At 39.2% G+C, this 27,085-nt stretch overlaps 1 pseudogene; it reads right to left on the reverse strand.

Annotated features, from left to right (window-relative positions):
* Positions 1-4,761: 4,761 nt before the first annotated feature.
* LOC129400299 (U2 spliceosomal RNA) lies at positions 4,762-4,901 on the reverse strand (annotated as a pseudogene).
* Between the last annotated feature and the right edge of the window lie 22,184 nt (positions 4,902-27,085).

Genomic DNA, 27,085 nt, shown 5'->3' on the forward strand with positions numbered 1-27,085 from the left:
TGTCTGTCTCTCTCTTTCTGACTCATTTCACTCAGCATGAAACTTTTCATGCCCATCCACTTAACTACAAAATTCTTGACCTCCTTTTTTCTAACAGCTGCATAGTATTCCATTGTATAGATGTACCAAAGTTTCCTCAACCAGTCATCCGTTCTGGGGCATTCGGGTTTTTTCCAGATTCTGGCTATTGTAAACAGTGCTGCGATGAACATACATGTGCAGATGTTGTTTCGATTGTACTTTTTTGCCTCTCTGGGATATATTCCCAGCAGTGGTATTGCTGGGTCAAATGGGAATTCAATATCTAATTTTTTGAGAGTCGTCCAAATTGTTTTCCAGAAGGGCTGAACCAGTCGGCATTCCCACCAGCAGTGAAGAAGGGTCCCTTTCTCCCCACATCCTCTCCAACAGCGGTTGCTTTTGTTCTTTTGGATGTGTGCTAGTCTCTGTGGTGTGAGGTGGTATCTCATGGTTGTTTTGATCTGCATCTCTCTGATGATTAGTGATGCAGAGCACTTTTTCATGTGCCTTTTGGCCATTCGTATTTCTTCCTTGGTAAAGTTTCTGTTCATTTCTTCGCCCCATTTTTTGATGGGGTTGGATGTTTTCTTCTTGTAGAGTTCAACCAGTGCTTTATATACCATTGATATCAACCCCTTATCTGATGGGTATTGTGTAAATATCCTTTCCCATTCTGTGGATAGTCTTTGGATTCTGGTCAATGTATCTCTTGCGGTGCAGAAGCTTTTTAGTTTAATGTAGTCCCATTTGTTGATCTCTGTTTTTACTAGATTGCTTAGTTCCGTGCCACCTTTGAAGATACCTTTATCTTCAATATCGTGGAGGGTTTCGCCGACATTGTCTTCAATGTACCTTATGGTTTGTGGTCTAATGTTGAGGTCTTTAATCCATTTTGATCTGACTTTTGTGCATGGTGTCAGGTCAAGGTCTAAACCCATTTTTTTGCATGTGGTTGTCCAGTTGTGGCATTGGCCCATTTTTGGCATACGAATGCACCATGGGGAGTTTGTGAGGCTCTCCCATGTGGGCAGGAAACTCTTGGCAGCTTGCCAGGTTCTCCCAGAGGGAGAAGTAGGCTATAAGATGTCGCTTACTGGTGCTTGATTTTAAGTCTCTGGATGTTGGCCATTGGTGGGATTACACAGTGCCGGGGGCAGTCCCTGGGTGTGACCGCCTAGCTACTGGAAAATGGGAGATCTGGACAGAAGAGGCCCAGTCCCGATCCGAGCAGGCTTGGAAGTCTTAGCCCCAGGTCCCACACACCTGGGTTCTTCTGCCGGTACTGTATTCATTATTTTAAAATAGTTTTATACTGGAATCATAGATATTTTAAGTTATTTTTATTATACTGATAAATTCACCCGATAATTTAACTGTCCTGGGAAAGAAAAAGAACCTTATCTTAGCTCAGGCTTAAATTTTGGGGGATAAATTTGTATTTTGTTGTTAAAAGTGTGTTAAATGCATTCTTTTTTGAAGGGTTCCATACTTAGTGTTGCTCAGGACCCACTCTTGACAGTATTCTTGGGACCATGTGGTGCCTGGGATCAAATCCAGGACTCACACATGCAATACATGTACAGTAGGCATCTTCTCAGCCCAGAAACACATTCTTAATTTTTAAAAAGTTATATAAATACTAACTTACCTATCATGGTTTCCCCAAATTCTTCTTTAAAAATGATCTTAAAATGTATTTCTACTAGTTCATGAAATTATACTTGGAATTTCTTCTGTTCACAATTTTTTAAGCTACTGTTTTATTTGCTTAACAAATACCACAGGAAGGGCTTTGCAAGTTTCATTATTTCTGCTGTTACCACTTTCCACCAGGCTGCCTACCTTGCTTCTTTAAGCCTAACTTAAATGTCTCAAATATTAGCAGTTTTTATTTACAGCCCTTTAGTGATAATATATACAAAAATTCCAGAATTTATATATTAAGTCAAATTCTCAAGACTCAGCCAGAAACCAATGTATTTAACTTTTCCAGCACAAGGGTCTGTTGACTCACTGATAACTTACAATTAATTATCCAAGCATCTTTTGCTTTTTTTCTGCATGGTGGGCAAACGCACCATAAGACGGAAATGTGTGTCTCAACCACTAAAATAACTATACATTATTTCTCATGGATACTATTAATGAAAGCAGTTTAATGTGTTTAATTAAAGGTTAACATTGCTATAGTATGTCTTGAAAGAAACCAAAATTCTCCTTAAGTATATTCTAAAAGTACTAAGTAAACTAGTAAGTAATGGAAGATGAAAAAAACTAATGAGACATTAAAAAGCTTCATTAAAAACCTGACTTCTGCCACTGAAGTATTTTGACAGGAACTGACATTTTTTCATCTTGAATAGTAAAAATATTGTTTAATTAATATTACACAGTTTGCATCAGTTTAAATCCACTGAAGATCTCGTATCTCACAAAAGATTATTACAAAAAGGTAAGCTGTAATATTGTCCTGGTCTTGAAAAGGATAAGATTTTAAGGAGTATTCTTTCCTCGAATAAAAACATAAATTATGTTCTTTTGTATTGTCATCCCTCTTATTTTAAATGTCATTCATCTCATGCTCTATAACCTAGTGTATTTGCTAAATCTTTTCATGGAATTCTTTGTTTTCATGTGCAGTCAGCTCTTGATTATCTCAATTCAACAATACAATTGAACAAATATTTATTGAGCATTTGCTAATGGCACAGCTATTGTAATATAGCAGACCATTAAAATTCATAGTTGGCTTTATAATACATTTTTATTTTATTACAAAAATACCTTGATTTGTATAGCGCTTTATAATTTTCATACTACTTTCACGTATTTCTCATTTGATTTTATGCAGATTATTTTCCTACTTAAGAAAGGCTGATTTGGCTGGGACTGATTGATATTAATATCAATTTGCATTCACTAAGCACATACTGGCTGAACAGCAGGAGAAGGCGGCTGCTGGAGTGTGCTGGGGAGAAGGCAAAGCTTGTCTGCGATTATAGCTCTGAGGTGGACAATAGAGCTGATGCACATAATAAGGAGGTAATGACCACAGATACACACTAGCATATATGCCTTAATTTATTTGTCTATTGCTATTAACCACTGAAACAGGCATTTTGAAGGTTTAAAATGAATAGCTAATTATGATGGGCACATAGGACGCTATAGTAATTGTGTTTGGATGAGTCACCCACTAGATATCTTGTAGTTCAGGAAACCTTTGTGACTATCAATAGTGACTCCAGAAAAGAATTTAAATGGAAATGAACAGAGTAACCCCAGATAAGAATTCAGCCTCAGCTGGGAATGTGGAGGGTGATGGCAGCAAATTCATTAGCAGAGGCACATTTGATACTGATTTTTGCCAATTAAAGAGTAGCGACCATTTTACCTCAGAAATCACAATCATACTTTGGCTTCATGGAGAGGGCGATAAGAGGGCATGGAGAGAAAATAAGCCCCATTTTGAAGATTAGGTTTGAATTTCAGCTTTTGTACTTGTTAGCTATCAACTTCCACTGTCCTGACTGAAAAAAAAAAACGCAGTGCACACCTCACAGGGTTGTTGTGGAGGTTCAAGGAGACAATGTAGATAAGGTGCCCAAAATCGAACCTGGAATAAAATAAGTACTCTATAAATGGTAGCTATTACTTGTAGTAGTTTTTTCAGAATTATCATTACATTTCACTTATCCTCTCTAAGATAGTCCTCTACCACTTCCTACTTTGTTCTCAATGCAACAGATTGGCAGTAGCAGGAATAAGACAGTGGTTCAGGGGAGCAGTCATGATACACAGAGGTAGATAACTAGAAAAAAAGGAAGACTTTATTCATTTTCTTTGTGCAGACCGTGATTTGGGGCCAACGGGCCCTCTGACAGAAATAGGAAATCAACTTCACTGCTTCCAATGCAGTGATAAGATGGAAAGGAGGAAGCTTTTGTCTTTATTGAGTGTGGGTAACAAAGAATCTTGACATCCAAGACAGATCTCCCAATTGTTTGGAGTGCACTTGTCAATTGTCAGAGTGCATCGTGGTTTACAACCTAAGCAATCTAGTATAGTGGGAGATTGGCAGGAGAGAGAGGGTCTAGGCCTGGAGTCAAGAGCATTTAAACAAGACTCCGAAGTAGCAAAGCTTTCTGACTTGACTTATCAAGACCTCAACCAGAAGAGGGACAAGAAAGGAGAAACTATCAGAAATAACAGAACCTTCAGAACTGAAGAAATAACTTCTATAGTACTCATTCTGTCATAATAAAATGCATGCCGAACAGACAGGAAACAGAATAGTTAACGTTTCTTCAGCAATAGAAGCTGCTATCAGCTACTTTGGAGCCACGGATCCTTTTAGATAAAAACCATATGATTACACCAATAGATGCAGAGAAAGCTTTTGACAGGATTCAGCACCTGTTTATGATGAAAACTCTCAGAAAAATGGGCATTGAAGGAACTTTCCTCAATATAGTCTAAACCATCTGCCATAACACCATGGCAAGCATCATTCACAATGGGGAGAAACTAAAAGCCTTCCCTCTAAGATTGGGGAAAATACAAGGTTACCCAATATCTCCATTCCTATTCAGTATAGCACTGGAAGTTCTGGTAATAGCAGTTAGGCAAGAAAAAAGATATTAAGGGCACACCGATAGGAAAGGAAGAGGTCAAGCTATCACTATTTGCTGACAATATGATACTAAGAAAATCCTAGAGACTCTACAAAAAAGCTCCTAGAAATAGTAGGTTTGTACAGTAAAGTTGAAGGCTACAAAATCAACACCGAAAATTCCATGGATTTTCTATATACAGATAATGAAAGAGAAGAAAGAGATATTTTACTACACTTGATCTTAGCCAAAAGGCCGAGAAGTGATGGGAAAGAGATATTTAAAAAAATCCCATTCACACCCTTCTTCACTGCTGGTGGGAATGCCGACTGGTTCAGCCCTTCTGGAAAACAATTTGGACGACTCTCAAAAAATTAGATATTGAATTCCCATTTGACCCAGCAATACCACTGCTGGGAATATATCCCAGAGAGGCAAAAAAGTACAATCGAAACAACATCTGCACATGTATGTTCATCGCAGCACTGTTTACAATAGCCAGAATCTGGAAAAAACCCGAATGCCCCAGAACGGATGACTGGTTGAGGAAACTTTGGTACATCTATACAATGGAATACTATGCAGCTGTTAGAAAAAAGGAGGTCAAGAATTTTGTAGTCAAGTGGATGGGCATGAAAAGTTTCATGCTGAGTGAAATGAGTCAGAAAGAGAGAGACAGACATAGAAAGATTGCACTCATCTATGGTATATAGAATAACAGAATGGGAGACTAACACTCAAGAACTGTAGAAATAAGTACCAGGAGGTTGACTCCATGGCTTCGAGGCTGGCCTCACGTTCCGGGGAAAGGTCAACTCAGAGAAGCGATCACCAACTACATTGTAGTCGAAGGCCATGTGGGGGAAGGGAGTTGCGGGCTGAATGAGGGCTAGAGACTGAGCACAGCGGCCACTCAACACCTTTATTGCAAACCACAACAGCTAATTAGAGAGAGAAAACAGAAGGGAATGCCTTGCCACAGTGGCAGGGTGGGGTGGGGGGGAGATGGGATTGGGGAGGGTGGGAGGGACACTGGGTTTACGGGTGGTGGAGAATGGGCACTGGTGAAGGGATGGGTTCCAAACTTTGTATGAGGGAAGTATAAGCACAAAAGTGTATAAATCTGTAACTGTACCCTCACGGTGATTCTCTAATTAAAAATAAATAAATTAAAAAAAAATCCCATTCACAATAGTGCCTCAGAAAATCAAGCACCTCAGAATCAGCTTAACTCGAGAGTGAGGGACCTTTCAAGGAAAATTACAAAACACTACTTCAAGGAACAAGAGAGGGCACTAGGAAATGGAGAAACATCCCCTGCTCATAGATCAGGAGGATTAACATTATCAAAATGAAAATACTCCCCAAAGCACTATACAGATTTAATGCAGCCCCTATAAGAATACCAGTGACATTCTTCAAGAAATAGGCAAAACACTCCTGAAATTCATATGGAACAATAAAACCCCATAAATAGCTAAAACAATCCTTGGGGAAAAGAAGATGGGTAGAATCACCTTCCCCAAATTCAAACTGTAGTACAAAGCACTAATAAGTAAAACAGCATGGTATTGGACTAGAAACAGACCCGCAGACCAGTGGAACAGAGTTAAATATTCTGTCACAGACTCTCAAATATATGATCACTTAATCTTTGTTAAAGGAGCAAGAAATGTGAAGTGGAACTAAAAGAGCCTCTTCAAGAAGTGGTGCTGGGAAAACTGGACAACTACCTACAAAAAAGAAACTCTGACCTCAGTCTAACAATGCCAAACACAAAAGTCAGATCAAAGTGTATTAAAGACCTCAATATCAGACCTGAATCCATTAGGTACATTGAGAACAATGTAGGCAGAACTTTCCATAACGCTGAAGATAAAAGAATCTTTAAGGATGAAACACCATTTCACAAGCTGGGGGAAAAGACAGTTCAGATAGAGAAGGGAACACCAAGTAAAATTTGGTGGGAGCAACCGCTCGGGATGGGAAAGGCGTGCTCAAAGCAGAGTATAGACCGAACACTATGGTCACCCAATAACTCCATTGCTTACCACAACGCCCAAAAGGAGAGAGAGAAAACAAAAGGGAATGCCATGCCACAGAGGAGGGGGGCAGGGGGAATGGGATGTTGGGGTGGGAGGGATGGGGTCATCAATGGAGAACAGTCACTGGTGGAGGGATGGGTACTCAAGTTGTGTATGACTGAAACACAGTCACGAGAACATGTAAATCTGTATCTGTACCCTCACAGTAATTCATTAATTAAAAAATAAAAATAAATAAAAATTTAAAAAATAAAAAATAAAAAGGGCTTGATGGACCCTGGATGAAATACAACAATCTTCACACACTTGCCTCTGAGGAAATTTTTTTGGATCACTTTCATCAGTTTATTCATAAGAAACAATACATTATGAATTATTTCGGTTCTGCTTTGGGACAGGAGTTGGGGCTTAGGATGGAAACATCCCAAATGTGGTGGTGGGAAGGCATTATGTGCTGGGATTGGTGTTTGAATATTAAATATTATCAAATGTTGTGAAAAAAACCAAAAGGATGAAACACCACTGACCAAACAAGAAGAAACAAACACAAACAAATGGGAATACATTAAACTAAGAAGCTTCTGCACCTCAAAAAAAACAGTCACCAAAACACAGAGAAACCACAGAATGGGAAAGAATATTTACCCAATACTCATCTGATAAGGGATTAGTATCCAGGATATACAAGACACAAGTACAATTGTACAAGAAAAAACCTCCAAGCCCATCAAAAATGGGGAGAAGAAATGAACAGAATCTTCCTCAGAAAAGAAATACACATGGCCAAAAGGCACATGAAAAAATGCTCGACATCGCTAGTCATCAGGGATATGCAAATCAAAACAACAATGAGATATCATCTCACACCACAGTCTAGAGACAGGCACACACATCAAAAAGAACAAGCACAACGAGTGCTGGTGCAGATGTGGGTAGAAATTGAATCTCTTTCATTGTTGGTGGGAATGCTGGCTGGTCCGGCCTTTCTGGAAAACAATCTGGGCATTCCTCATAAAAGTAGAAATTGAGCTTCCATATGACCCCTTGGGTGGGGTCATATATAAGCTCTACCATTTTTGTATATATATCATGAAGGTGCAAAAAAGCACAGTAAAAATGACATCTGTACCTGTATGTTCATTGCAGAACTCTTTGCAATAGCTAGAAGCTGGAAACAACCTGAATACCCACGAGCAGACGGTTGGCTAAAGAAATTTTGGTTCATCTACACAATGGAATATTATGCAGCTATTAGGAAAGATGAAGTCATGAAATTAGCTTATAAATGGATGGTCATGGAGAGTATCATGCTAAATGAAATGTGTCAGAAAGAGAGGGACAGATATGGAATGACTTCATTCATTTGTGGGATATAAAATAACATATTATGAGACTGACACCCAAGGACAGTAGATACAAGGGCCAGGAATATTGCTCCATGGTTGGAAGCCTGCATCATGATCTGGGGGAGAAAGCAGCTGGAAAAGAAGAGATCAACTAGTCAATGATGGCTGGAGGAATCAGTCAAGATGGCAGCTTGGTTTTATAGTCTCTGGATGTTGGCTGTTGATGGGATTACATGGTGCCAGGGACAGTATCTGGGTGTGACTGCCTAGCTGCTGGAAATGGGGTATCTGGACAGAAGAGGCCTAGTCCTGATCCAAGTAGGCTTGGAGATCTCAGCCCCAGGTCCCGCACACCTGGGTTCCTCTGCCGGTTCCTTCATGTGTGAGGCTCGTCCAAGCATGTGGAGAGTGGCCTTGAGCATGGCTGTGGCTGGGTTCCGGAGGTCTTCAGCTGCTGGGGCTCTGCTCGGGGGCAGGGAGGGAGACTCAACTCACCCCTTCTGAGAGGTGAAGACAACCAGGCGTGGGGGCAAGAGACTCTGCCAAAAATATCAATTCAAATAACAATTTTCTTTTCCATTGACTCTAATGAAGATCTTAGATTTAGCTCTCCAGCCAAGATAAACTCTCGAAAATGTGCTTCAAGTGCTTGATTTGGGTCAAGAATGTTTGAAAAATGGACTCTGGTTGTGCAAATTAAATATGAATTTGGATTAAGTGCTCTCCTGGCAAAACCTGGAAAGGTTAGATTCTCTTATTAAAGAGCAATACCCTCCAATACGGCCGGTGCCATAGCTCAGTGGGCAGGGCATCTGCCCTGCACGTGGCTGACCCAGGTTTGATTCCTCCACCACTCTCAGAGAGCCAGGCAAGCTAACAAGAGTATCTCGCCCGCATAGCAGAGCCTGCAAGCTCCGCATGGTGTATTTGATATGCCAAAAACATTAACAATAAGTCTCACAATGGAGACGTTACTGGTGCCCGCTCAAGCAAATCGATGAACAACGGGATGACAGTGATACAGTGATATCCTCCAATATAACTGCAGTGAAATTTCAAACACTGGATCTGGTGTAACCAAAGCCTGCCAATGTTTAACTCTTATTCTTTAGATTTGCTTTTCTTTTTCTTTCAAGGACACCTTTTAGCTTCCCAGTTTCATACTCATACTTAATCTTCCTGCCTTATCTCTTTTGTCCCTGAAGGCTAAGCAAACTATAGCCCTGGGTAACTCCTGCTAATTGTATCTTATGAGTGCCAGCATAGAGGAGACCTCAGGGGCCCTCTTAGCCACAAAACCTCATTTTGTACAGAAGGAATTCTATTTGCATATGGGTGCAGATATAGGAAATGAAAGTGTGTGTCAGAAAACACAGAGAACATAAATGAAAAACACTGTTTTAGTCAAGAATCACAGCACAATTCTAGTTTTAACATGATAAAGTCATTTTTCTTTAGGACTTTGATACTATAATAATTCAAAGCTTTCTGGGATGGTAATGAACCGTGTTAGAAGAACCCTTCTTTTTAAATTATATTTTTAAAATTTCATCGAATCATGAGAGATAGTTACAAGCTTTCATGTTTGGGTTACAATCACACAATGATCAAACACCCATCTCTCCACCAGTGTACATTCCCTACCACCAATATCTCTAGTATACCCCCACCCCCGTTTCCCACCCTCCCTCTGACTCCATGGCAGACAATATTCCTCATACTCTCTCTCTACTTTTGGGCATTATGGCTTGCAACACAGACACTGAGAGGTCATCTTGTTTGGTCTGTTATATACTTTGGGCACACATCTTCCATTCCGACTGATTCCTCCAGCCATCATTTTCTTAGTGTTCCCTTCTCTATTCCATCTGCCTTCTCCCCTCTACTCATGAAGCAGACTTCCAGCTATGGGGCAATCCTCCTGGCCCTTGTATCTACTGTCCTTGGGTGTCAGCCTCATGCAATGTTATTCTATACTCCACAAATGAGTGCAGTCCTTCTATGTCTGTCCCTCTCTTTCTGACTCATTTCACTTATCATAATACTCTCCAAGTCTATCCACTTATAAGCAAATTTCATGATTTCATCTCTCCTAATAGCTGCAAAGTATTCTATGGTGTAGATATACCAAAGTTTCTTTAACCAGTCATCTGCTCTAGGGCACTCGGGTTGTTTCCAGATTTTGGCTATTGTGAACAGTGCTGCAATGAATATATAGTTACAGATATTATTTCTACTGTACTTTTTGCATCTTCAGGATATATTCCCAGAAGTGGTATTGCAGGCTCATATGGAAGCTCAATTTCAAGTTTTTGAAGGACTGTCCATATTGTTTTCCAGAAAGGCTGGACCAGTCAGCATTCCCACAAACAGTGAAAAAGCGTTTCCTTTTCCCCAAATCCACTCCAGCACTGATTGTTTTTAGAAGAACCCTTCTTATTTCACTTTCTGTGTTATACATGGTGATCTCAAGAGGACATTAACAAAAGTAACATGTATTCATTTACATGTGATGTTAACACTAAATCAAGTAATGTTGAATATTCTACGTTAGCCATTTTAAAATCAATTGTCATTTAACACAAGTTTTCCCTAGGATGAATGAATAATAATTCACATATCCTGAAAATTACTTTCATTTGCATGAATTTTCAGTACATTAGACTTCCAGTTTCAAAAGTAATTACATTTAATGGGGTCAAGTGACATAATTGTCAGTGTGGGCCAGCATCTCAGTACCTTGAAACATTAGACTGACCTTGGTGGCAAAACCCTCCATGACATTGTAGCCAAGGGTATCTTCAAAGCTGACACACCACTGGCCAAGCAAGTGAAAAAAAAGATAAATAAATGGGACTACCTTAAACTAAGAAGCTTCTGCACCTCAAAAGATACAGTGACCAAAGTACAAAGACAGCCTACCAAATGGGAAAGAATATTTACCCAATACCCATCCGATAAGGGGTTGATATCAAGGATATACAAGACACTGGTTTAACTCCACAAGAAGAAAATTGCCAACATGATCAAAAAATGGGGTGATGAAATGAACAGAAACTTTCCCAAAGAAGAAATCTGAATGGCTGAGTGGCACATGAGAAAACGCTCGACATCACTAATCATCAGGGAGATGCTGATCAAAACAACAATGAGATACCATCTCACACCACAGAGACTGGCTCACATCCAAAAAACAAAAGCGACTGATGTTGGCGTGGATGTGGGGACAAAGGGACTCTTCTTCACTGCCGGTGGAATGCCGACTTGTTCAGCCCTTTTGGAAAACAATATGGACGATTCTCAAAAAATTAGAAATTGAGCTTCCATTTGACCCAGCAATACCACTCCTGGGAATATATCCTGGAGATGCAAAAAGGTATAGTAGAAATGACATTTGCATTTCTATGTTCATTGCAGCATTGTTTACAATAGCCACAATCTGGAAAAAAACAGAATGCCCAAAAACAGATGACTGGTTAAAGAAATTTTAGTGCATCTACACAATGGAATACTATGCAGCTGTTAGAAAAGATGAAGTCTTGAAATTTGCATATAAGTGGATCAACATGGAAAATATCATGTTGAGTGAAATAAGTCAGAAAGAAAGAGACAGACATAGAAATATTGCACTCATATGTGGAATATATTGTAGCAGAGAGGTACGAGCTAGCAATGATGCAACATCTGGCAGAAATTTCTCTAGACTTAGTTACTAAAATACTAAAATACAGAAATCCAAAATCTCGCAGCCGCGATTGTGCCCACACGACCTCATATATATTCATTCTCAGAAATGGAAAACAAATTATCAAATGCTTCCTTTCCAGCAGGTCTGACTTTGTGGTGGTGGTGGGGGGGGGAATCTCCAAACAATAATAGTGAGTTTTTTGTTGAAATATTGAATGTAATCAAAGTAAAGAGAAAGTAAAGTGAAAATTATCAGCTACACAGGCGGGGTGGGGGGCTAGGGGGAAATTTACTGTGCTTCTTGGTGGTGGAATATGTATACTGGTGAAGGGATGGGTGTTTGAGCATTGGGTAACTGACACTTAAGCCTGAAAGCTTTGTAACTTTCCACATGGTGGTTCAATAAAAAAATTTAAAAAAAAAGTCTGACCTTGGAAGGGCCCAAATGTCAGAGATAACAGCATAAAACCAAACAGACACATGTACCTTCACCTTCTTACAATATAACTCTCTTTTGGGCACTGGCCTGATATTTTGTTTCCTGAGAGCTCGATGGCTTTTGATTTGGCAATATTTATTCTATTATTATATTCTTCACTTTTCCTTCCATTCAACATTGTTGTGGTTAAAGATTGATTTTTAACTGAAAAGATTGAATAATGTATATACTCGCTTTTGTTTTCTTAGCCCTTACTCGATGTCATGCAACATTTTATACGCATTACTCACATTATCCAATTTACTCCTTACAATAACTCTCTGATGTGGGTTATAATCCCCTTTCACAAGCAAACAGTTATCTGTCCAGGCTTACCCATTAAATAAAGGGAGATACAGGATATGAATTTGTGTTGAACTGAACCCAAACTCACATAGCAGACTCATGCTTCTGTTTACACAGGTTTACATAACAAGTGTGGCTTTTATAAGTTTGTATCAATTCTCAAGATAATATGGTATATATTACAAATTCTTTTAAAAATGTGTAACTGATGTACTAAGAAAGGAGAAAAATGAAACCACATGAAATGTTTAAATTAGACCATATGAAACAAAAACTGAAAAAAAAAAACTTTCCCATGTGGAAAAATGGGAACACAGACAAGGTCATTGAATAGAAAATAGTTATAGATATAACAGATGTTAATCCATGATTACATTGATTGTCAAGATAGTAAGACATTATAGTACTGAGAAATTGCCAGCCTAAGTATATAGTGAGCCCAAGGAGTTAGAAACTGTGTGATGATTTCTATATTACACCATCTACTTCATTGTCTTCATCCACACACTTGTGCTCCTTGGACTGATGAATCCTCATTTAGGACCCAGAAAATCCAATATACGACAGTGTCAAGGCTGTTTTTCCCCTCTGAGCTGGGAAATCAGCTTATGGTACAGGATTGGGGAGAGGAAAGACAGAAGATGGGCATCATTCTTCGTCCTTCAAAGGATCATTTTCTGTCTTGTCTGGATTCAATGAAAGTCCAGCGAAAGTAACAGAAGCCTGACTCCAACACTGCTGGATAGCTGTAGAGAACAGTCTGGGAAAGAGGGTAGAGGGAATAGAAATTTGAAACAGACACACTGAAAGGTCAGTGGCCGAGAGAGAGCTTTGTGTAGTACAGTATAAAGCAACTAATCCAACTTCTCTGTCCAAAGTCTTTTTTCTAAAGGTAAGAGATTTTGTCTTCTCTTTCTAGTTCCTACAGTTAGACAATTTGAGCCTATGAAAATTTAAGTCTAGATCATTTGCTAATTGTTATAAGTTTTAAGGGGCTTCCACCTATTTCTCAATCTCTTTTGGGAGAGTGGTTTTTCCTGTTAGTTCTGGGGACAAAATCAGGATTGAAAGCAGGCAAATCAAATATCTTAATCCCTAAGCTGTAGGACGTGGAGGTGAGTCTCAAAAGAAAGTGTTCTGGCCCATTTTCTCTGGCCTTGGATATTAGTTTCATACTATTTAATTTATTTTATTTTTAATTTATTTTATTTTTTGTATTATATCCCACAAATGAATGTGGGCCAGGAGGACTGGTCAATGGTTGGAAATTACCACAAAGGTGTGGAGGGTGGAGGGTAATTAAGATAGAGGAGGGTCTATTATGACATCATTAATTGGAAATGATCACTCTGGATGTGTTGAAAGTAGGTAAAGGGATATGCATGATTACATTTCGGGATCTGTATTGCAAACCATAATTCCTAAAATGAGAGAGAAAGAGAAACAGAGAGAAAGAGAGAGAGAGAAAGGTGGCTGCCATAGAGGCAGGCTGAGGATAGAGTTGGTTTGGGGGTGGGTGTGTGGGAGGGATACTGTGGACATTGGTGCTGGGAAATTATACTGGTGGAGTGATTGGTGTCGGAGCATTGCATAACTGAAACCCAAACATGAACAGCTTTGTAATGCTCTGTTGCACGGTGATTCAATAAAATAAAAAAAAAAATTAAAGTGGTAATAACAATGTCCAAAAGGAGGGAGGGAGGGAGGGAAGGAGAGAGAGAGAGGGAAAAGAGAGAGAGAGAGAAAGAGAGAGAGAAGTGCTTGCCATAGAGGTAGGCTGAGAGTGGGGTGGGTGTGATGTGAGGAAAATTGGGGACACTGGTGCTAGGAAATGTACGCTGGTTGAGCAATGCATGTTAGAACACTGTCTGAATGAAACCTAGTCATAAACAGCTTTGTAAGGATATGTCTCACAGTGATTCATAAAAAATAAAATAAATAAAAAACATTAACACACAAAAATGTGGTAATAAAAAGATGATGAAAAAAAAGAAAGTATTCATCTTCGATACTTCATCACAAACCAAATATTCCCCCAAAGTAAATGTAGCAAATCATAATAATCTAAGTACAACCTTTGTGGTTTGATAGGCGTGACCAAGCAATCTCCATACTCTATAATGCGTACAACCTCATGTAGCCACCCACATATTTGCTGATACTTGGGAGAAGCACAGGTCAGTTCAAGCTCTGGTGCAAGTGGGAAAAAACTCTGGAAAAGCTTTTTTCTCAATCCCAGAAATAATATATTGCCTGTGACCATAATTTCTCAATCTCCCCAAAGAGCCAACCTTCAAAGATTTAAATAACTACAAGGGGATTTGGAAAGTCAGATCAGAAAGAGCCACAGGCAAAGATTAGTGTCAGGAATGCTGACAGGTAAATTGTCATTAGAGTGTACTAGGTGGAGAAAAATGTATGTAGCCTATCACTAATTTCTCTCATTAATTTCCCCTAACAATAGGGTGGTCCAACCCACAAGATCTGACGCTTTGGATTAGGAAGAAAGCAATAATAATAATAATAATAAATAATGATGATGAGACTCAATCAGGCTTACTACATAGTCAAACATATTATTACCATATTATGCTTAATGAGCATCCACACTATGCTCGAAGCTGGCATGTCTCAGCAATACTTGCATGTTTTTATTTATAACACTTCATGGAAAGTGAGTAGGGCAATATGTAACTTCAAGTTCACTTCAGGCTTCCAGATTCTCAGGGATGGGGAATAATATAAGGGGGAAAGGGCAGGTTTGTAAAGGCAATAAAAAACCATTTCCTTTGACTGTTCTTTGCCTCCCAAAGACTAAAACTAAAAGGAAAAGAAGGCAAAAAGGAACAAACTGCCAAGAACGGAAGAAGATAAGAGGAAAAAAATTAAGGAATGAAGGGAACCACCTTCACAAAGAAACACAGATAAATGTCTTTTTCCAGGTGGATGTGTTAATAAACAATAGGACATCAGCTACTGGATACTTGACTCAGGTGTAAATTCTTTGTCCTGAAAGAAGTGGCCCAGTTATTTCAGCCCGGAGATATCCAATGCACTTTCATTCTCACTATAACCATATTCTGAATGTTTACTGGTTCCCTCTGTTCCCAGATTTTCACCATTCCACAGCTGACCCCTGGATCAGAGCCTGATTCACAGTAGCACCTCAGAGAATTGCTTTTGATACATATTAAGACTGCAATATGTAAGCAATCTCAAAATATACAATTATGCTGAACTTGAAAGCTGCTTTTAGTAAGCGTGCAGAACAGAGTAGAGATATAACACTGAATGGAAGGCCAATGTGTCAAGAAGTATAGAAAACACAAATTGCCTATAATTCCATCTAGAAATAAACCTATTAAAGTTTACAATACCGACTTCTTCATGATGCTAATGGTCCATTGGACAATATATGTCTTTCTTCACTTCTTCTGAAGCCAAGTACTAAGTCCAGAACAGTCATCAGACATTCATTGCTGTAGCCAACTCACAGAGCTCCTAGATTCCTAAACGATCATGTTGCCCAACCTTGGATGCTACAGATGAGGATACTGTGGCCCAGGTAGGGCAGTTATTTCCTATGCAGTTAGTTAGTAGATAGAACCAGGATCTGAAGCCTGCTTACCCCAAGTTCCAAGCCAGATAGCTATTATAGCGGATGTGTGTGAGTCCATATGTGTGCACTTGTGTATGTGACTCTGTGAAGTAGGTCTTCCTTCTTGAACACAACAAGATATGTTTATGTAGTAACAATTTCTAACAGTACACAGTAGCACATGCTTAGTGGGGAGAGAGGAGCTGGTCAAGGAGTACATGGGCTTAAAAAGTTGGGTATCATATCCCGAGGATGCAAAAAAGCACAGTAGAAATGACATCTGTACCTATATGTTCATTGCAGCACTGTTCACAATAGCCAAAATCTGGAAACAGCCCTAGTGCCCTAGAACAGATGACTGGTTGAAGAAACTTTGGTACATCTACACAATGGAATACTATCCAGCTGTTAGGAGAGATGAAGTCATGAAATTTTCTTATAAGTGGATAGACATGGAGAGTATCATGCTAAGTGAAAAGAGACAGAAAAAGAAGGACAGACATAGAAGTACTGCACTCATTTGTGGAATATGGAATAACATCACATGAGGCTGACACCCAAGGACAGTAGATACAAGGGCCAGAAAGACTGCTCCATAGCTGGAAGCCTGCCTCATGAGTGGATTGGAGAAGGCAGATGAAATAGAGAAGGGATCACTAAGAAAACGATGACTGGAGGAAATCAGTCGGGATGGGAGATGCATGTCAAAAGCAGATAATGGAACAAACATGATGACCTCTTAGTGTCTGTGTTGCAAGTCATAATGCCCAAAAGTAGAGAGAGAGTATGGGGAATATTGTCTGCTATGGAGGCAAGTGAAGCGTGGGAAAGTGGGGGGTATACCGGGGATATTGCTGATGGGGAATGTGCACTAGTGGAAAGAAGGGTGTTTGATCATTGTGTGATTGTAACCCAAACATGAAAACTTGTAACTATCTCACAGTGATTCAATAAAATATTTATTTATTTATTTTTATTTTTTTAATTTTTTTTTCAATAAAATTTTTAAAAAAGGAAATGAAAGTGATGGCAGGAGGAATTGGTCGGGATGGGAGATGTGTGCTGAAAGTAGATAATGGACCAAAAATGATCACCTCTCAGAATCTGTATTGCAAACCATAATGCCCAAATCCAAATGTAGAGAGAGAGCATGGGGAATATTGTCTGTATTGTCTGCCATGGAGGCATAGGGAGGGTGAGAAAGGGGGTATATATGTGTGTGTGTATATATATGTATATACATGTATATATATATGGGATATTGGATATTGGTGGTGGGGAACATGCACTGGTGGAGAGATGGGTGTTTGACCATTGTGTGATTGTAACCCAAACATGAAAGCTTGTAATTATCTCATGGTGATTCAATAAAATTAAAAATGTGCCTTTTCCGGCCCTGCGCGAGATCGACCCTGGAGGCAAATGAACCACTTTGGACACGAGCGGCGCCCCCAAAATGCCTCCAAACTGTGTGCTCGGAGCTTCTGGCCCAGGCACTGCCGGCGGGGTATGGTCTTTTCTCTCTCAACTCTTTCTTTTTGAACGCAGCGAGGCAATAGCCGGTTTTTAGACTCGACAGGAAGCCCGGGAAAGCCGATGGGCGGGACTTCCGGATCCGCCCTGTGCCGGCCGACATTTAAGCACAGAGCCATGTGGGGACGCTCGGAGCTTCTGGCCCAGGCGCTGCCAGCGAGTGATGCAATTACCAAAAGAATTTTTCCTGGACTTCATATAGAAATCCAAAACCATGGGGCTGCGATAGCAGCCGCGCGACCTAATATCTCTTGATCGTCAGCAACGTGTAAATGTTCCTTTTTGGCAGGGCTTAACGTGTGGGGAAACTCCAAACAACAGTACTAAGTTTTTTGTTGAAGGTTAAAAGATTGTAGCGATAGAATTTTAGGCAGAATTTTCCCTGGACTTTATATAGAAACCCAAAACTGCGCGGCCACGGCAGCCTAATGTCATCTAATCATCGGCAATATGAAATGGTTCCTTTGTAATGGGTTGGACTTTGGGGGGACCAAAATAGGGTTAAAGTTTGTAGCGACGTGTAATTTTTGGCTGTACTTTCCCTGGACTTTATACAGAAATTCAAAGCCGCGAGGCCGCTGCCATGGCCGCGCAACCTGTTGTCATTTAATCATCACCAATATGAAATGGTTCCCTTTTAACAGGTCGGACTTTGGTGGGAAATCCTAACAAGAATAGTAAGTCTTTTGCTGAAATATTGAAGGCTACTAAAGTGGTAGCCATCTCTATAGACTGAACTAAGCCATATCCCCACGCCGGCTGAGAAGAAATATCCTTCTTTCTCGGGAAGAAACGCGGCATGGCATTAACCATAGTATGATGTCCATTAAGCTGACACGAACCTGGTGGCGTGGGAATGGGATACAAGGGAATAAATTATTATGTACTTGGAACAGCGGGACGCTGGTGGAATCTCGAGCCGGGGCCGATACCAGCGTATTACTTTTGGTTCCAGGAACTGCTTGCAGACATTCTACCATACTATCAACTAAGCCAGAGCCCCACGCCGGCTGATGACGAGAAATAACCATCTTTTTTGGTTTGTTTTCCCTTTGTCAGGCAGCGTGGTGATTACTAAACAGGCGTGATCTCGGTGGCGTGGGACGAGGGGGGAAAAAAATAGAAAAGTTATGTAACAAACAGCGGGACTTAATATCTCTACATTCTCAGCAATGGAGAGCCATCAAATGCTTCCTTGATAGTGGGACTGTCTTTTCTTTTTTGGGGGGAAACCCTAGCAACAATAGTGAGTTATATGTTGAAACATGGACTGTAACCAAGATAAAGCGTAAACGAAGTGAAACTTATCACTTACAAGGGCGGGGACTGGGGGGGCGGGAGGGGGCAGGAGGTATAATGGGGTGGTTGGTGATGGAATATGGGCATGGGTGAAGGGAAGGGTGCTTGAGTATTGTATAACTGACATAATCCTGAGAACTATGTAACCCTCCACATGGTGATTCAATAAAATTTAAATTTAAAAAAAATTTAAAATATTGGGTATCATATAATTCATTAATTTAACAGGATGAGTGTTTTCTACATATGTGAAACTAGTTTGCAGAAGGAGAACAAACATTTCTGACACAAAGCAAGAAGAGAAAATGCAGTAGTAGGTAGCTTTCTCTTGGAGAAATATAGGTGGGCTGATTTAAAAGCTATAAATTGGTAAACATGATCATTTACATTCTCATTTAGTCTCCAACGTGGCCAAGGCACTGTAGTAAGCAATGATAAGCAAACAGCACTTTTTTTTTCAGAGAGATTGCTCAATGGTGTGTGCACATGCTTAGTATGCAGAAGGCCTAGGTTCAATTTCTGATATTGCATATGGTCCCCCTGCACTGACATGAGTAACTTCTTAGCAGAGCTAGAAGTAACCTCTGAGAACTGCTGGATGTGACATAAAACGCCATCAACAACAGCAGCAACAACAAAAAATAAAGACAAGAAAGAAACAACACCACACTGTTTCTGCCATCACGAAGCTTACAGTTTTGAAGGAAAGACCAATTTTTGCCAAATAATGCTATTAATGTAATAATAATGCACTGAGCTAGTGAGAAAGAATACATGACTTGATAAGACCTGGCTAAGTCCAGAGGATTAAGCAAAGAGGGTTTTCCTAAGAGAATGAGACTTAGACTGACACCTAAGAATAAAAATCCCTTTTCTGACCTTCATGTTCGCCTAGCTTCCTCCTATGGCCCAGAGCTATGTCACAATTTCCTGCTGATCCCCCGGCTTTCCAACAAGACTCAGGAAGACAGAACCTGTTGTCATGCTTGCTGTTTATCCTCACTCCCAATAATTGTCTGATGCATGATACGTGTTCAGTAAATATTTGTCCTGTGCAATTTTAGAGTGTGTAGGTGCACATGCACATGTCTGAAGAGGAGGGGGGGTTGACAAGAAGAGCCCAGAGGAAGGGCTCTTGGTGACTATGAGTTGAGTGCCTGAGTGGTTATGAGTGTATCTGCACATATCCATGACTGATGTACCCTCTGAAGATGCTACATGAGATGATGATAAGAGCTATTACCATTTGCTGTGTTATTATGCCTGCAACTTTGCACATGTGTCAGTTTCTCTTATTCCCATGAAAGCCCCCTGAAATTGGACTTCCCAATTTTACAGGTGAAGAAATCACTAGGCTCAGAGGGTATCAACTTGTTCAAAGCCACGTAGCTATTCAGTTGCTAAAAAAGGCATCATCCAAAATCAGACTCTCAAACTGAGATTATAGCCATTGATTCTGACAATTGCTGAGGTGCTGAGGTTACTTGTGTGGTGGTACCTTGCCCTTTTCCTGGCTAAGGGCCATACTTTGGTGACAGCACTCCCACACACAGGTGCTTTCATATTTTTCTGAAACTTTTTCTAAACCCTCTAAAACCAGAGCTGTCATACATCTTTATCTATCGGAGTCCTTTTATGCACTTAATTACTGAGACTCTCCAAAAGTTTTGTTTGGTAAAACAGAAAACTCTAATAACCTTTTTATCATTCATATAAAAAGAATTAAAAGTCCATCATAAAAAAGTCCATCATAAATTTTTTTTGTGCAAAATAACTATTTTCACAAACAAAGGAAAATTGAGTGTGAAAAGTTGCCTTAATTTACATGTCTGCAAGTCTCTTTAATGTCTGGTTTAATAAAAAAACAAGTGATTCTCACATGTGCTTCTACATTCACTCTACAGCAACATTATTTGGGTTATGTTACTCATAGAAAATCTGTCACACATGGAAATATAGTGAGCCAAAGACAAATGCTATTCAGGGACTCCCAAAGGTATTGCAATCCTACTCTGAGAGCCCAAACTTTGAAAGAAGACTCTCTGATACCTGTAAACTTTTGGGGCTACATCTATGCCAAAGAAAAAATTTGCTAGGCATTTCAAGGAGGAAAAACATTTTTGAGCTGGCAGAACATCACCAAAGTAGATTTGGCCTAAAGAATAGTCCTCCATGAACAGAATCAGTCAGGAAGCTAAACAGCCTGATTTCCTAGGCTGAGAATGGGCCTATTTAAGAATTGGCAGAGGAGCACATAATGCTGCTTAGGAACTGGTGGTATATCTTACTTTTTCCAACGTGCCCAGCTGGAGAGGGCCTTCTTATGCAGTCTTATTTTTGTCTTGGATTTTAAGAAAGGCAAGACCAATTAAACACCCACTGCAGTGTTCCAGGCTAAACTATTATGTTTCCATTCAAAGGTCATTATTATTAAAGGTAATTGCAAGCAGAGGAGCAGAATCCAAAACATCCATTAAAGTGCATACCTTTTTGTAGAGAAAACAGGAGATTACATGTTAACAAAGAGAGAACCTTGCTGAGTTCTAGGATTTTTGCAATTGGGTGGGGAGCGGCAGGTCATTTATGAGTTGGCAAAGTACAGACTTGGGAATCCTGGGAAGTGCAAGAAGATTTTTTATACATCAGTGGCAAAGTGTACTGAATCTAACCAGAAACTTAAACACCTGCTCTAAGATGATCTCACTGGAGAGTTCAGAGCAGGCTAAGGAACGGGTAAAACTCTACTTCCTGAAGGCCCTGGTTTCAAGGAGTTTCAGACCTTGCTCCAAAATCTGAAATAAGCAAATCATTCACTTCTGATGTCACTGTCAACTGATGACCAGTGTCCTATTTGAAAGGAATAACATGGATAATACGAACTGAAAATCTATGTCATTTGAGTGCATGCAGAACACACTTTTTTTCCCAAGTTTGTTAAGGACTCTAGAAGAGGCTTAAGTGGAAGGCAGTTTTGAGAGCTGTAGGTTCTGCCTTGGCAGATCTTTGAGGAGTGGGATCAGCCTGACAGTGATACTGGCTACCTTTCCTGCTCAGCAGCATGTTTCCTTCTTTGGTAACATTCTAGTCATCTCCAGAAATATTGGCTGACTTGCTAAGATCCAGAGAATTAAACCATGTAAACATAAAAAATGTATGTTCTGTTTTATGATGGCTATGGATGACTATGAAGACCTTGTGCATACTATGCCGGGAAATCATTATGGGGTGTGTGTGTGGGGGGGGGGTGTGGATCAACCATACAAATGTGCATTTCTCAACACACTTTCTGTAATAAAGACACTAAAAATTTAATCATGAAAACTATGACCATTTTAACTTGAAGTTTAAAAAGCTTGAAATTTCTGTATTAAGTACAGACAAAATAGATTTCAAAACAAACAATAATACTAGAAAAAAGAATTTATTCATTTTTAGTAATAAAGGTGGAGGGAGGAATGGGTGTTGAAACATTGTATAAAACCCGGTCATGAACAGCTTTGGAACTGTGTATCTCAAATCTATTAAATTAAAAGATTATGCTAAATAAATTACATCATGTCACCTCCAAAAAAGGTGTCAATATACAAAAATATGTATTAAATGAAGCTGTAACAATAGTACAGTGGGTAGGATGTTTGCCCTTATGGTTGCTGAGTCTGCCAGGATTAATCACTGAGCCCTACTAGCCCTACTCCTCACTCCACAAAAAAAGACATTAATTTTTAGTGTGTTTTTGTTGAGATAACATTAGTTTACATGTTTAGGTACTTTAGAAGTAGAATATTATCACAACACCACCAAAATGCCATATATCTCCACCACATCACACTCCCTTCACGTTTTTCCTCGATTCTGGGGTCAGAGTCCAAAGGGAATTTTTCCATTAGATATTGTATCTTCTGTTACTATGTTTCTTAATAAATACAGATATATCAATTTTAGACACGAGAAAGAGAATTTTAAAATACTCCAAACAAAACTGTATACAGTCACATGGAGAAATAGAATAATTTGCAATCTTTTTCGAGTATTTTAGATTTCGCGAAAAAAGAAATCTAGACTGATTGAACAACTGTATCAACCAACAGGGTTGAATTGCCATTTATATTAACAGCAGCTGAATACACATTATTTCAGGCTTGTGGTTCTGAGCAGAAAAAACTGAAAAGTAAGGATAAATTTTGGGAAAGGGAAAGAATCTTATTTGCTAAAATTATAGGTGGAGGGAAGTGGAGATAGTAGTAGAGCTGCATATGGTAGCAATGATGATGGCCCTAAAGGAATTCAAAAAAAATGTTGAAAAGCTAGTCGAGTCCAGAGAGTGGGAAAAGATTTTTCTTTTTATATAATAGTCATCAATTTTTTTCAAAGTTTTTAAAGGAAAACTAGAACATAAAGTTTTTTTTGTTTTTTTTTCTTTTTGGGTCACACCCAGCAATGCACAGGGGTTACTCCTGGCTTTTCACTCAGGAATTACTCCTGGTGGTGCTTGGGGGACCATATGGGATGCCGGGGATCGAACCCAGGTCGGCCGCGTGCAAGGCAAACGCCCTATCCGCTGTGCTATCACTCTGACCCCAGAACATAAAGTTTTTGATAGCCATTGATACACATGGTTATCACAAAATATGAAGGATGATCATAATCACATTTGATGTCCTGCCTCTCACCTGAAAGTGTGACATCACATATATATATTTTACTTGGAAGATTATGGGATGGACAATAGTTGTCCCCAAACAAGGTTACATAGTGTAAATAAGCCAGTCAACAATTATCACAAGTATTCGAACTAGCATATTTTTAATAACCTTGCCCCTTTATAATTTCCCCACAGATAAAATATGTTCACATTGGGAAGGAAAATAGGTTCATTGATGTTGAAAATAAAGTGTATGGTCCTTAGGATATAGGATGTCATTACTTTCCACTCAAGATTATAGCCCCAGAGCTTTTTTTCCAAAATCTAGCTCTCAAGTACTCTACCCTTGAGAGTACAAATGTTCTCCTCACAGACTTCCACAAGCTGGCAGTATATTTCTACAGAAGAAATATTTGTGATTCATAAATCAATCTCAGTATGCTACTAACTCGTGACAGTCCTCGTATTATCTATGTTTGCTGCTGTATGTACTAAAAGTGAATAGAGATATAATTTCTAAAGAATATAAAATTTTATTAAAATATCAAGAAAATGAAGCTAGATTCAAAATTGTAAGAGCAATTTGACCTCAACTTAGTGAAATAAATGATTAATGATTAAGATGGAAAGGAATGTGCCAGAATGTGAATAGCTATCTCTAGGATCAGAACTCTGTGTGCTAGAGGCTATTGTGAAAAAGGTACAAAAATTTAAGACACACAGTTTCAAGCTTATGCAAGTATAATATTGACACCTAACAGTGTCTGTGTCCTTTATACCTTGGCACTTTGCTTGTCTCATATAAGAGTAAGCCCTGCCAAAGTGATTGAGGTATAAGGAAGATTGTACTCTTTGAACAACCCATGTTTAAATGACTATTTTATTGTGTACTTGTAGAGAAATGTAGTGATCATGTCATCTGTCATCTCCTATGTCATCTCCCACTCGATCAGCAAACAGCTAGCTCTTTTACTTCTCCAGTCATGTTTCCAAGTCAGTCTGCTTTGCAACTGTTCTTTGCCAATAGTCTGAACTTATTTTCCCTTCACAAAATTCTTACATGGATCAGATCAAGACAATCAACTGCGTTTCCTGATTCTATATAAGGGTATCTTTTGGCATCAGCCTGGATTATATCTCAACACTACCCATAAATCCTATGTCTCTCTTGTGCTTTCCAACCTCCATTCCCCCTGAATGTGCTTTGAAATCTTTTCTAATCCCTTTAAACTACTGTTCATACCACTTCCTTCTTTCTCAATAAATGAGTTTGCCTTCTCTTTTAACTTTGGGTTGTGGCAGAAATCAGATGTTACAGCCAAATGGAATAAGTAGAAGAAATTTTTAAAAGGTAGGATTTACAATATGAGAGAGTTTCAAGAAACTACTGAGACATAGTGGAGATTCTGAAACTAGAAAACTGGTGTGCTAGAACCCAAAGTTTTCACAGGCAAGGAAAGCAAGCAGTCATATGAATTTGCCAAGGGCAACTAATTGCATTGATATGCTTGCCTGCCAGGACTTTTTGCCTTTGTTAGAAACAGTTCACCTGAAACAACCAAGTAAAGAAGGAACTGAAGAAATAAGTACCAAGGCCTCACTATCTCATACTATCCTGTCTGTCACTTCTGCCTCCTATCGGTTAAAATGAACCTGAAGTGACATTTAGGGAATCTGATTTTACAGACCAGGATGGAAAAAAGATGAGTATACATAGATCTAGAGGCTAAATATCTGAGAAAATAGAGACTGTGGGCATAGATTTCTCTCAGTTTTTGCAATTCTTTCAACTATCCATCTGTAATCCTCCTTATTTCTTCCCAGTTGAGTGGAGTTGGGATCCTACTGCTCTCTGGAGTCATTCCTGTGCTCTGATTATCACTTGCTTTGACTTTCCTGGGGGTAATGAATCAATTGTTCCATCTCATATTTCTGTCTTTAAGAGTTTTCTCTTCATCGTCTGCCATATTAACAGGGGTAGGGCTGGGATGTGGGGGTTACTGGGGTTATTGGTGGTGAAAAATGTGCACTGGAGGGATGGGTGATCAATTATTGTATGGTTGAAACTCATACATGACAGCTTTGTAACTGTATCTCACAGTGATTCAATAAAAGAGATTTTTCTCTTCATAGATTTCTTTGAAATCAGCATTTCAACCCATTTCTCCACATCAAAATCAAACAGAAGAAAATAGAGCATTATTATGAGTCTATGGTCTCTTCCACTATTCCTCTCCACAAACATGATCTTAATGGACGTGCCTGCCCTTACTTCCTCATCTCCAATTCACTATCAACTATTTACTGACTCTTGACACAGCTAAAGTGCATATGCAAATACATATATGTTTATGTTTGTATATATGTACGTATATATCCACACACAAACTGCATATCAGTTTCTTATACACTGCAATTACTTTATAGATGAGAGCTTTACTGATGACTTTGCTATATCTGTGTTCCTGGACACTCTGCCCACACCTTTCTGACTTTTTAAATCATTTAAATGTGTTTTTTCCAGGAACATGATGCCTTTTAACCATTCTTTTCTTTATCCAGACCTCAAAAGAAGCATCCCTAATGTATGACTTCCCATCTGTATTACTCATCACAGCCTCACTTTATTTGCTATATCAACATGAGTGCCCCACTACTTTGCAAATTCCACATGTCTAGAATAACACTCCTGGTCTTCTTTTGATCTTTTCATCACTACCTCTCCACCTCTCCTCTAGTGTTCTTCATCACAGAGCATAGCACCAAATGCCCTTAGCTACATGCCAGTAACTCGGGCTCTATTCCTGATGTAGCCCTTTCTTTCAATTCCCTCTCTGGCCAGTGAATCCAACTTTTGCTGTCTATTCTGCTTCTTCGTGTAGCTTGGACTCCTTCTGTTCTCACGACAGCAATTACTTTATTTCACACTTTTATGTGATAACTGTAATTGTTTCAAAACTGCTACCACTCTACAGATCATCATCAGTCATCACCCTCAATGGTAAGAACACTCATTTGAAAATATGACTCCAGTAGCAAGACTTCTCATACAGTCTTTAAGATAAAGTTTAGATTCCTTAACTTAATATACACATTTATTTATTGTCAGGCTCCAGTGTATTTGTTTATATCTCTTCCCTTAGTTAATATACTAATTTCCCCTGATAACTATTATACTCTCAAGTCGTACCAACCATTTTGAGATATAACTTTTCATGCTCACTTAACAGTTATTTCTGTCAGTTTGTATTTGCTTTGGAAGGTATTTCCTCTAGCTGACCTCCCCTGTACTCACACCCCAGTGGCTTTCCTTACTAGCTCCTACACATTTTCCAAGACCTATCTTAAAGCTTACTGCTTCATGGATGAACGTACCAACATATCACTACACCTATCATATTTAAAGTTATATCTTATATAAGTTTGAGCCTACAACATAGTAAAGCACTAAAGTCTGTATGCTATTTTTTGTTAGTAACATGTTATTGAAACTACTCACTTATGCACAATCTACATG

The sequence above is a fragment of the Sorex araneus genome, chromosome X (genome assembly GCF_027595985.1).
Source record: "Sorex araneus isolate mSorAra2 chromosome X, mSorAra2.pri, whole genome shotgun sequence".
NCBI lineage: Eukaryota > Metazoa > Chordata > Mammalia > Eulipotyphla > Soricidae > Sorex > Sorex araneus.